A 12,461-nucleotide genomic window follows, 5' to 3' on the forward strand; every position below is an offset into this window, starting at 1 on the left:
GTTTTCTATTTGGGAAGTCATGTGTTCGACCCCCATCAAGGATGGAGAAAGGGGGTTAAAAAAAATATTACTCATAAGGTGTATGCGCTAAATGTTTACTTATGGAAAAAAATCAAAAGAAATTTACAGAAAAATGGAAATAATTAATAGAAAACCTAGGAGACTATTGTTAATTTTCACATAATAATAAAATGTTAGAGTAAGATAATTTGTACCGGGCCCATCTATGCCGAAAATTTTACAGGCTCCATGTTGCATGACATTGTATTCTTATCTTAGCCATTTTTGTTATCCTTTAATACTTTAATTTTTAATTTGTTACTTAAGTTCTAATTAATAATCTATAATATTAAATTAAAAACTATTTATTTATTATGAAGGTACAAAAGAAAAATAAAATTTTTAGATCTATAACTACAATTCATGAATCATGCCCCATGGAAACTGTACCCAATAAAAAAAAAAAAATTTCTCCAAGACCATGATAATTTATACCCAAAACTGTAAATTATATCACATGGTTTTTGACCAAAATCGTATATTCTTATTTTCTCACCAAATTTTTTTCAAATTGAAATAATGATTTATAAGCACATCTTGAACTAACAGAGTTTAAAAATCATCACGTACTTTTTTTTAACGATTTTTCAAATAAAAAAACAACAAAATTAATAAAAAATAATTTGTATGAGGTTTCGATCATTAGTCAATTGGAACATGTTTTAATAATCATGGTCTACAAATAGTGAGCTTACGGTATAAGAGAATTTCAACAAAAATTAGTGTTAACATGTTTTGGTATGTCATTGCATTCCACAGGTGTCCTCATGACACCTTCCAATGTGTCAAATGACTCAAAGCCCCATTTTTGTTCAAACTTTAATGTTTTCTAAGCTCACTATTAATAAAAGCATGATCTTTAGAATGAATCAACTGACGAAATATCGAAATATCGAAATCTCTAACAGATTTTTTTCGTACGATTTTTTAAAATTAAAAAGTAAGAAAATGTATAAAAAGAATCTTTTTGATATCTAAGTGGTATGCGAGTTAAGAAATATTTTAGTAGTCATACTCTATGAATACTAAACTCATGTGTGATTGCATGGCACAAGTAATATTTCAAATGACCCATGGAATTCAGAAGGTGACTTAATTGTTAGTAAAAGCATGATTTTCAAAATTGTATTCTAATCAACATATATGAAAAGAGAAAAATTCACTGTCAGTGTCCAAACTCTATTGCCAAGACCAATTTGATACCCGAACTTTCAACTATATCAATGTGATACCTTCGTCCAAATTTCGTGACGGCTCCGTTAATTTGATGACGTGGCAAGCAAGTGGGAATAAAAAAAAAGACAAAAGACCAAAAAAACATTTTTGTTTAAGGAAAATTGAATTGGGAGAGAATTGAGTCGTGCTTTCATTGATAATAGGGGCCTCTTTATATAGAGGTTTACAAGACATAGAATCAGAGTTGTATAAGGAAAGATAATTGTAAAATTAATCGGATATTTATAAATATCTCCGAGAATATCTCTAATTCAAACTCCTATTACAACTAGGTCAAATAACCTAGAGTTTGGGCCAGACACATATTCTGGACTTACTTGAACACTCCTCCTTGTGTCGCCCAAACGTGGTGCTCTTCTCGTTGCCTCATTAAAAACTTTGCCGAGTAACAAAAACTCAGTGGGACAAAAATAAACTCGATCGAAGGGGAAAAAGAGCACAACACACCCTTCACGCTTCGAGACCATACATGTAGACACCTCCCCCTAATGTCTGCATCTGCCCCTGATGACTACAGTCATGGGAGTTCGGATAACTTCTGCAAACGATGCTACCAACACGTTTCTCGAAAGTGGAATTTAAGCAATGACTTAGTGAGCAAGCCTGCCACACTGTCCTAGTTCACTTTGATCTTGAGGAGAGTCTGTTGTTGCCGATTATGCTTGGTGTTGTCGCTTTTGATGTAGCCTTGCTTCATTTATTCAAAACAAGCATCATTATCTTAAATGCTCGTAGGCTCATCTGTGGTAGACTTCAAACCATAATTGTTTGAACATGCGTAATTATGAATCTAATCCATATACATTCACGAACCAATTCGTGAAGAACAATAATCTCTGCATTATTCGAAGATATAGCGACTAGGGTCTATTCTGTAGACCTCCAAGATATCACGGTCTTTACCCATGGTGAACACTTAACCAGTTTGGGAATGACCATTGTGTGGGTCAAAGAGATACCCAATATCAGCAAAATCTTCCAAAACACCTGTCGTTTTAGGATGGGGATAGTGGACGCAGGCTAGTGTTGGCGGCGTTCCTGGTGTGTGATGGGTCTGAATCCATCATTTCTCTATAGGGATAGAACAATCCCATATCAATCGTACATCTCAAGTATTGAAAGATATTTCTTACACCAATCCAATGGCGTTGCGTTGGCTCAAAGCTATATCTAGCTAACAAGTTCATGGCAAATGAGATGTCATGTCTTGTTACGTCCCGTACCTCAATTTATCAGTTTACTAGTCATTTGGACAGTAAACGACAATTACTTTCACTTTTTACTTTGTTTCGATACTTTTAGTGGCCCTAAAAGTTGACTTTTTGTTCGGATCAAAATTTGAGAAAATTTTCTTAACAAAAGTTGTAGAGAACGTTAAACCGAGTTCGTAGACATGCGGTACGCAAGAATCGGAATTCGTATGAATTAGTTACAGTCTATGGAATTTTATTTCTACATTGAAGTTATCGGAAATTTGCAAAGGGCAAAACTGACTTTTCGCTAAGTTAAGTATATAAAGAAAAACCCTAGGTTTTCCCTTCATTTTTTTTCCCTTTTTCCCTTTCTCTTCCTCCTCGACCGCACGACCTCTCTTCTCTTATCTTCTCTCTCTCTAGTTTTCTCTCCACCTCCCTCTGCTATCACAGGAGACCACCACATCCGACCACCATCTGGGAACACCTCCACCACCGGTCGAACCCAGATCAACATCTACCCGAAACCCGACCTAAGGCTGCGACACCACTGTTCCTCTTTTCGTTTTGATTTCCGGCCACCATCTCACCACACCGCCATCACCTCTGCACTCAACAAGAAACGGAGATCAAAACCCAAAAGTTTGACCACCAGCCGGCCTGAAAAACCGAAGCGTGCTCCATTGCCGGAGCCGACAAGTCTGGTTTCTTCGTTCTTCAATCTCCAGCCACGTCTAAACAACATCTCCACCATGGATGCAGTCGAGGCCTCACGAACTACTAGCCTTCAAAACCTAGAAGCCTAACGTCACTTAGAACCACCGCAAGCGCCGCCTCTAGCGCGTGGGTCGCCGGATATCTTGGTCGTCTGCGTTAGGTAATTTTCGTATATTTCTTTGGTTGAAAGCTCTGTTTCGGTGTGGGATAAGAAACCCTAATTTTGTTGATGGATTTTGGACTGTGTGAAGGTTATGGTTTATGTGTTCTAAAGTTTTGGAGAAAGGAATGGGCATTGGTTCAGTTTGATATATAATGAAGGTAAGAATCAGGAACTCTATTTTGAGATATAAATTGGTTGAAGATTGTTGTTAAATTTTGCTATTGTTGCTAGGAGTTCGAATGATTGTTGGTGGTGGATGACTACACTTATTTAGAATTGACCCTCTGTTTGGAGATGAAGAATTAGTAAGGGATTTGGTTCGGTGATCTTATAATTGCTATAATTAGTTTGGTCAAATTATTGAATTGACTGAGTTATTGGTTTGCAATTAAAATGGTTCCATATATATTTTTGATGGTGTGGTGCTTGTGCAAGATGGGAAGTGACGAATTGTTTATCATTGTGGAAATGTCTTACTGGAAGTGATAAGTAGTTTGGCCAAATAATTAAGGTATTGGGGAATATTGAATGGGTCGGTTTTGACGAGTTTGGCAAGTGACTAAATGTTGAAATTGATGTTAAGAGGAATTGTTGTGAGAATGACAAATTTTATTTGAGCAAGTTAAATCGATTGTTCGATGAAGATTAATGAAACGAGTTGCCAATTGGAATATTCTAATACTACCATATCCGGGAATTTCTGTAAGGACATAATCATTTGGAAACGGTGATCATGAATTTTACATTTAAGGTTTAAAGGCTAAGTAATAAAGTCGAATGGTTAACTTGAATTATAACCTGAAAATGGTGTAACTACCGTATTCCAAATGAGTTTACTTTGTTAAGTGGATTATTCGGAAATGGTTACCCGTAATTATCAATTTAGAGTAGATTGGTGAATTTAACACGTTTTGGTTACTTAACGAAGTTGTCATTATTATTAAGTTACTAATTGGGCTTAATTATTTTATTAAGGACTTGAGCGTGACTACTTGAGATAGAACAAAAAGCTCAATATCGAAAATGACTTAACGGAGGAATTTCCAAGCTCTTGACTTGGGATGGATAAGTTGACGGTTATTGCATTTGAATCACTGTGAGTGGACTTTTGTTTTTAAGTAAATGATGCATGCATTTATTTCTTTGAATATGCTCTATTTATTTATCAATTTACATTTCGAGCGTGTGATTTAATCTCAGAGATTGATTTCTCTTTATCTCATGTAAGTGCTTTCGATAATGATTGGTTTCCGAAGTTGATTATGATTTATAATCTTATTTGACGAATTATATATTTCCGAGGTGATTTCCGGAATTATACTTTTAATTATATTCTATTTCGATTTGAGACTTTTAAAGGATTTTCGAAATGGGATTTTGATGGAGTTATATTCCTTATTTATTTATTTATCGACTTCGGTTTTGGCATTGGGAATGCCTTGATGATGATTTTGAAATTGGTTTTGTTTCGGTTTACAGAAAACATGTTTATTATTATTTCTTCCTATTTATTTTAAAACTCGAGATTATCTTGGCGTGTGGGACACGTCATTGTAAATTCTTTTACGAGTGATGAGGAAGCCTTATGTATTTATGGATTTACTTGGTTTTCGGATTTTATGTTGCCATACTTTGGGTGACTATTATCATTGCTAGCATTGATCTTCCCCCTTTGTGGTGAGGTGATGGGATCACCGAAGCCCTCCGCCTTTGTGGCGCTGATTACTGTCTCTGTGACAGTAATTCTCAAGCCCAGTATCCTATTGCTACATATAGTGGAGTAAGGGTATATTACGGGAGTAATGGGAGTACTTTAGCCTGGGAGGCTATCACTCGAGCCTGGGAGGCTCACTCGTATGGCTATCATATTCCCCTACTCATTATACTATTTTCGACTAGCGGGGCTAGTCCGATTTATTTTAGCCAGCGGGGCTGGTTTTATTTCCTTGAGTGTCAGAGTTTCAACCTTTTCTTTTAATCGTTTGTGACTAGCGGGGCTAGTCGGTTTTCATGAGTGGAACTTCTCTTGTTTTATTTTCGTTAATCATTGTATGCATCGGGAATTTTTAAAGAAATAAATGTGGGAAAATATAAAATCCCTTTTGTTTAAAATTGTTTATTTTTGTCCACTCACACTAACGTGTTTTTCAATTACTTTCCCCTGGGCCCTTTGATTTCAAATGCCCAGTGTGCAGGTTAGATTAGTCGTGGTCGGGCGTACATGGAGTCGAGACATAGTCCACAACGTAGCTTCCGCGTATTCATTTTATTTCTATTTTTCTTATTTATCCGTTATATTAGAGTTGCTCTGATAACCTGTGGGATTCATGTTATCAAGTTATCAAGTTGATACTTATACTTTTTGAAATGGAAGTTGATGTTATTTGGGGAACAGGGTGGCTCCAGGAGATTAAGGGTGAATTGTTTAGAAGTATATATGTTTTTCTACAGGTTTTGGGTAGTCCACTTTTAGGGGAAGTTCCGCCACATTTTTGGTAGAATTTCTTCTAAGGTGGGCCCCGCAGGGCCACTTCGGATTTCAGGGTGAAATCCAGGGCGGGTCCTGTCATGTATTTTGTATTAAGCTAAGTACAATAATGTGCCTATTGTACTTAAGTAAGGCACTTCTACCTCTATCACATCTTCCTCATCATCCTTTGGATGAAGATGATATTTTTCAGAATCAAGACTACGGACGATCATGGGGATGCTTGAAGGTTTGACCTTGTCAAAATGCCTAAGCATCTATCAACACGATGCTCAAGTTCAAAACCGAGACATAATCGTGTTCTCTCAAAATCCTTCATCTCAAACTCGGATTTCGAGTGTTCAGCATGTCCAACATGAACTGCGATAGAATCTGAAACTTGTTATGGAAAAGCACGGGCATATCCCTTCCCAATCAAGTAGTCACTTTAGTGAGCGTTTCAACTTTATTGTAAATGCGCTTTGCGGTCTAGAGCCACTTAACTTGGGTAAATGAAGTTCACCATGAACCTTTATGTATATTCCATATCTAGATCCCATATAGATACGTAGTGACCACATTTGTAACCTGCATGTTCAGTTATTCGGAAACTACCAAACTGACAGGGTAGTGGAGTGCAATGACATCCATTATGAGAGAATATGTCTCATCGTAGTCGATTCCAGGGCATTTTGTGAGAAGCCTTGCGCCATAAGGCGAGATTTTTCACGCCCCTGATTTTAACACAAATAAAAATCGATATATAATCTCATAATTATACATGCGTGATGGTTCAGCCATCAATACAAAATACGTGGAAATTTTTTCCCTTTAAACCAAGTACATATTGATGCCCTGAAACCCACTATGTCAATATTGACCGGCTCCACAAAGTCATATATTACATAAACTTACGAATTAAATTGTCACCACAAAATAAAACGTAAATACTCCTCAGAGCTTACTACACAATGAAAGTCCTTATCAACAGTAAAGTCATAAAAATGGCTTCCTACAGTAAAGATGCAAGGGCGCTACATCAGCTTCAGCCACGATTATCCTGACCTGTAGGATTAACCCCTACACCATTGAATAGTGCATCGGGTTGCCACACAACAAACCTGGTAAGCTTATGAAAGCTCGTATGAGTAACTCAAAACCACCACAATTCAACTCACACCTAAACTAAGGAAAACAACTCACTCCTTGATTCCTTAAACACCAACTAAAGAAAGCAACTCACGCCTTATTTTCTTTCAATTCACAAAATAAGGAAAGCAACTCAACCCTTGATTTTCTATTCAAATCACGAAATAAGGAAAGCAACTCACACCTTGATTTCCTAAAAATCGGATATAAGGAAAGCAACTCACACCTTGTTTCCTTAAAACACAAATTCATGAGTTAGATATAACCTCGCACCGTTACCCCATGAATTACACTGGCAGACAGACTAGAGCTCTAACTGAAATCGTAACCACTCGTCCGGCCAAAAACGTGATTACTCGATATACTGACTAAAAGTCAACTTGTGACATTAAATCCTCGGGCCTCACAGTCCCTTGGAATAAAATATTTAAAGGAGTCACTCAGGACTGAAAATGTTACACAAATGTCAATACTTTTCAAAACAATAGAAATCAATATTTCCACAATCTTTTGTTTTCCGAAAAGCCACACCCAAAACAATAAAAAGGACCATTCATGCATATTGTTTTCATAAATCAACAAAATCCACCAACACATATATATTTCACCTATATATATATATATATATATATATATATATATATATATATACCTCGAAATTCCCGCTGCGTCTTCAATATAGAACAAAGCAGCTTAACCACAAAATAACCATCCAAGAATACTTCGTCAAGTACCTAATCACATACGGTCTCAACTTAGTAACGATTCACAAACGATTTAAGTCCGAAACCCCATTTTGAACTAAAACCTCCAAAGTGGCACCAATCGAGGCGAAACCACATCCGAGACCACCTAATGTCTTCAGAATACTTCTACAATCAATATGTCAAAATCACAAGTCGATCGAACTCTTAAATCCTCACGGATCGAATCATCGAACGGTCCAAAATCGTAAAAATCAAAACTTAATCATATGATCTCCAAAAATTGCGTATTATATATCAAAACGCTTGTATCGACGAGTAGATGATATATAAAACCAGAAACTATCCTTTACATGGCCGGAAGGTTGCCAAAATACTGCCACAGTCGGTGGTACAACCACCACCGGTAAAAACTCAAAACTAGATTAATCCAACCGTCCAAAATGTCAAGAAAATCAAATAGATTGATCAACTTTAATACCTGAGGTTCAAGCCAACACGGCCTAGATCGCCGCCTATCGCAACCACAAGCCGCCGTGAACTGTTCACCTTGAGTTGATTCGATTCCAATGTGAATCGATCAAAACAAACACCATGGATCGCTTGAGGAGGCTTCTACGAAACTCAACCCACAAAACTTGAAGCCGTGAAGTCGCCGGAGCAAGGATTTCCGATCGGGTCTGACTGCACCAAGTTTCGCCGTCTTCTAGCGCCGTACACAGTGAGAATCGCCACTAGAGAATGCCACAGGGAGGAACGCACGGTGGAGGCAAAGAAGCTAGCCAAGTTTCACTGCCAGAGATCGCCGTAAAAGCCGGGTCGGGTCAAGAGCGCTGAAGAGAGAGAACGGAGATTTTGAAAAGTTTCCGAAACAGGAAGTTTCCAAAATGAAAATAGTAAGTTTCCGAAAACAGAAACCCTTATTTATAGAATTTTCCCAAACTTCAAATGCTCATAACTTTCTCATACGAACTCCGATTTTCGTGTTCCGCATGTTCACGAACTCGTATCAACGTGATGCTCTACAAATTTCGTGAAGGAAGTTTCTGGAGATTCTCAACGTATCAAAAGTTAACCTTGAACCCCCCCTAAATCCACACTTTTTGAATAAATAATTGTATGAAACAATTCCATTCCACAAACGACATACGAATAAAGCATAATAACAATAATTCATACAACTTGTCCATTATTAATTACTAAAATTAAATAACGAAATCCAGGTCATCACAAGATTACTATCTCTTTTTCTCATCACGCTTTCTAACAAAGACCGATTAGGCAATAGGTTTTATGTTTGGAGGTGTTGGCATCACTGGCTCGAAAACCTTCCTCTTCGTTAGAGAATCCAACTTAAACTAGATCACATATTTCCATTTAGGCCAAATTTCTCTACGTTGACATTCATTCATCAACGGAGCGTGATTCGATATCATCAGACTCAACAAACTCATGCGTAACGAAGTGCGCGATTACATCATCAATTATGATGGAGTCATCATCAATTATGATGGAGTTTCTATCCCACGTCTCATGTACACTAGCATAATTTTCAAAGAGCTCTATAATCTTAGGAATAGGTTCTGACTGATTTTGAGTGTCGATGATCAAAGGATTGGAATGTGCGAAAGTATCCTTCGAACCTATAGGCCTCCCACACATCCTAGCTGGGGCCATGGCCTATAATGCCATAGTGTCATTCTCTTTGGCGTTGGCGCTATGCCTACCTCCGTGTAGGGTGGCTCTACGTCCTTTCGTAGGGACGTTCTTCCTTGCAGGCATATTTGCAGCAGATGTGTGATCTGGTCACTTTAACAAGGATTGAGATGAGACATAGTGGGGATAGACCACGACAATTCATGTCGTTCTTGCTGAATATTTGTGTTCTTATCTCCCCCTAACGACGGGAAGACTATCTCATCAAAGTGACAACCCACAAATCTAGCAGTAAGGAGATCGCCTTGCAAAGACATTAAGTGGCGGACGATTGTTGGAGTCTAAAATCCAAAGTAGTTGCCCATTCGTCTGTAAGAACCTATCATAGTGCGATGTGGCAGCGCAATTGGCACATAAATGGCTCACTCAAATGTGCGTAAGTACGAAATACTTGTACCCAGTCACTAGCTGTAACGCAGAGATATATTGAGTGGCGGTAGGTCGTAGACGAATTAGCATAACTGCATACGATGTTGCATCACCCAAGCGAATATAAGGAGATTGGTGCGCATTATCAATGTCCTGACTACCATCGTAGTAGTTTTCGCGAGACCATTTGGGTGTGTACATAGGAATATGATGTCCAACATCAGTCCCATTGCAATAACTATCGAAAGTCTTCGATGTAAACTCTCTAGCATTGTCAAATCTAATTGACTGAATATGATGATCTGGGGAGTGAGCTCGTTGTTATATGATATGTGCTAGGAGTGTAGCATGTGAGCCCCTGAAAATTTTAGTTAATTTCTAAAAGTAATTTCTTGTCGATAAGATTTTTCCGCAAAGTGATTTAAGTGGAGGAAATGACTTTGGACATTGTTTTGATGTCGAGACCACCTAATGGGCCTTATAATTTAAGTTTGGACCAGAGTCCTTCGTTTTGGGCCTAGAAGGTTACCAAGGTTTATTGAAGCAAAAGATTGTCGAGATTATGATGAAAAGATACAAATTGAATTTTTAGTATTTCGAGTTTTGGGCATACGACGGAGTTAACTAAGAACACTAGTGACGAAAAATGAATAAAGAAGCGAGCTCAAAACCCAACTCAATTATTGTTTGAATTCGTCGCAAGGGTAAAATTGGTATTTCACGGACATGGGTATAAATAGAAACTTGGAAACCCTAAAATCCCATTTTCTTCCTCTCTCCCTCTCGGCCGCATCCTCTCTCTCTCTCTCGTCCTCCCACTAACAACGCCGGAAAACTCCATCTCCGGCCACCACCTCTCAAAACTACCGCCACTCATCAATGCAGCACCAAGATGCTACCGAAACCCAAGAGGAATCGAAGCCATGCATCGACCCCAACCTCTCTCTTCCGCTCTCCTTCTCTTTGCCACCACCGGAGACTCCAGCTCCAGCCACCATCTCATTACATTGCCTCCACCAGTCGACGTAACACCCAAACTTGACCATATCCCGAGCCTTACCGCCCACATGCATCGCCTCCAGCCTCCGCACGGGTTCCTCAAAGCAGCGACGCCACTGCTCGTTGGCTTTCCTTGATTTTCGACCATCACCTCGCCATACTGCCATCACTTCTCGACTCAGAACTCGCCGGACGTCTAAACCTTGAATCCTTGTTCATAGTTGATGCCGGAGAGCACCGTACACGTCTTATGCTGGCGTCTTAGCTTCTACTAAGATCGATTTGTCTCCTCCGATCGAAATTGAGCTACACCGTCTCCAAGGATGGAATCACGGCTTCACGATCTATCAAAGCCTTAGACCCCCGACATCTAGCTCCGACCAGAGCCACCGCACAAACTTCACTCGCCGCCGCAGGGCGTGGGCCACTGTAACTCCTCTGCTCACGGTCACAGGATCTTCAGGACTTCTCGATTAAGTAACTTCGTGATTCTCTTTAGCTGCAGCTTCTAGTTTGAGTGGAGTGAACCCTAATAACCTATTGTTTAATTTTGGGGTATGAGGTTTTTGGAATCTGCGTTTTTGGAGTTTCAGAGAAGGAGGAGGTTGTTGGGTCAGTTTTAATTGAAACTGGAAGAGGTAAGGACCATGTGTAGATTCTGTGTGGGATAAGAAATTGGTTGAAGATTAATTTTGATCCTATTTTGCGTACTAGGGAATCTGGAGGATTAATGGTGGTAAGGTGTAGCTTCGACAATTTGGCTTCTAAGTTGGAAAAGAATGATGGTAAGGGTCTTGGGTCTCTTGAACATATATTGTCGTGATCTGATTGTATATGATGAAGTTGTGGTTTCATTGAATACACGAATTGAACTTTGGTTTGCAATATTGGAATGATTAGTGTTTCTGAGAGTTGTTAGTTTTGTTGGGAAGTTGACGTAGTAATGAATTGAGTATGAAATTGCTTGTGTATTGAGAAGCTTGGCTTATTTAATTAAAGTGGTGAATCTGTTATCTAGAAATATCAAATTGCAAGGTGGATAAAGGATGATTGATATGGTTTAGTTATGTGGAGAAGTTGATAATTGAAATATGTCAAAATCTCGATTAATGTACTCTAAAGCTATCATATCCCGAAATGAAATTAAGAAACAAAATTGTTCGGGAATGATGATCACTATTTGTTTGCTTAAGTTTTAAAGACTAAGTAAAAATGTCAACTCGGTTGACCCGAATTACATTAAGGAAAGAAGTACGATCACCATATCCCGAATGAGCTTACTAAGTTAAGTGAATTGTTAGGGAATGGAAATTTGGTTTTGTTTTTCTAAAGTAAAAAGGGTAAAGAAATGAAGTCAAAGTGCTAAGTATAATCATCATATCCCAAATTATTCAAATGCAATACCATTCGGATTATTTGGGAATGGATAGTAGATTTTTATGTTAAAGGATAATTCAATAGACTTTAAGGAAATTAAGTGAATGCCTTGGGTGCTCGATTGATTAAGTTAATGATGTCAAGTTACTTATTGGTTTAATTTTAGGGGAAATGCTCATTTACCCAATTTTAGCTTAAAATTTGCCCACTTGCTCCACTAACTGTTTTTTAACCCCGTTTACCCAAAACACTCTAAGGGATTATTTCCCCTTTACCCAATTAATTCTTTTTTTCTTCTTTTTATTTATTTT

This window comes from Rosa chinensis, chromosome 4 (genome assembly GCF_002994745.2).
Source record: "Rosa chinensis cultivar Old Blush chromosome 4, RchiOBHm-V2, whole genome shotgun sequence".
NCBI classification, from domain to species: Eukaryota; Viridiplantae; Streptophyta; class Magnoliopsida; order Rosales; family Rosaceae; genus Rosa; species Rosa chinensis.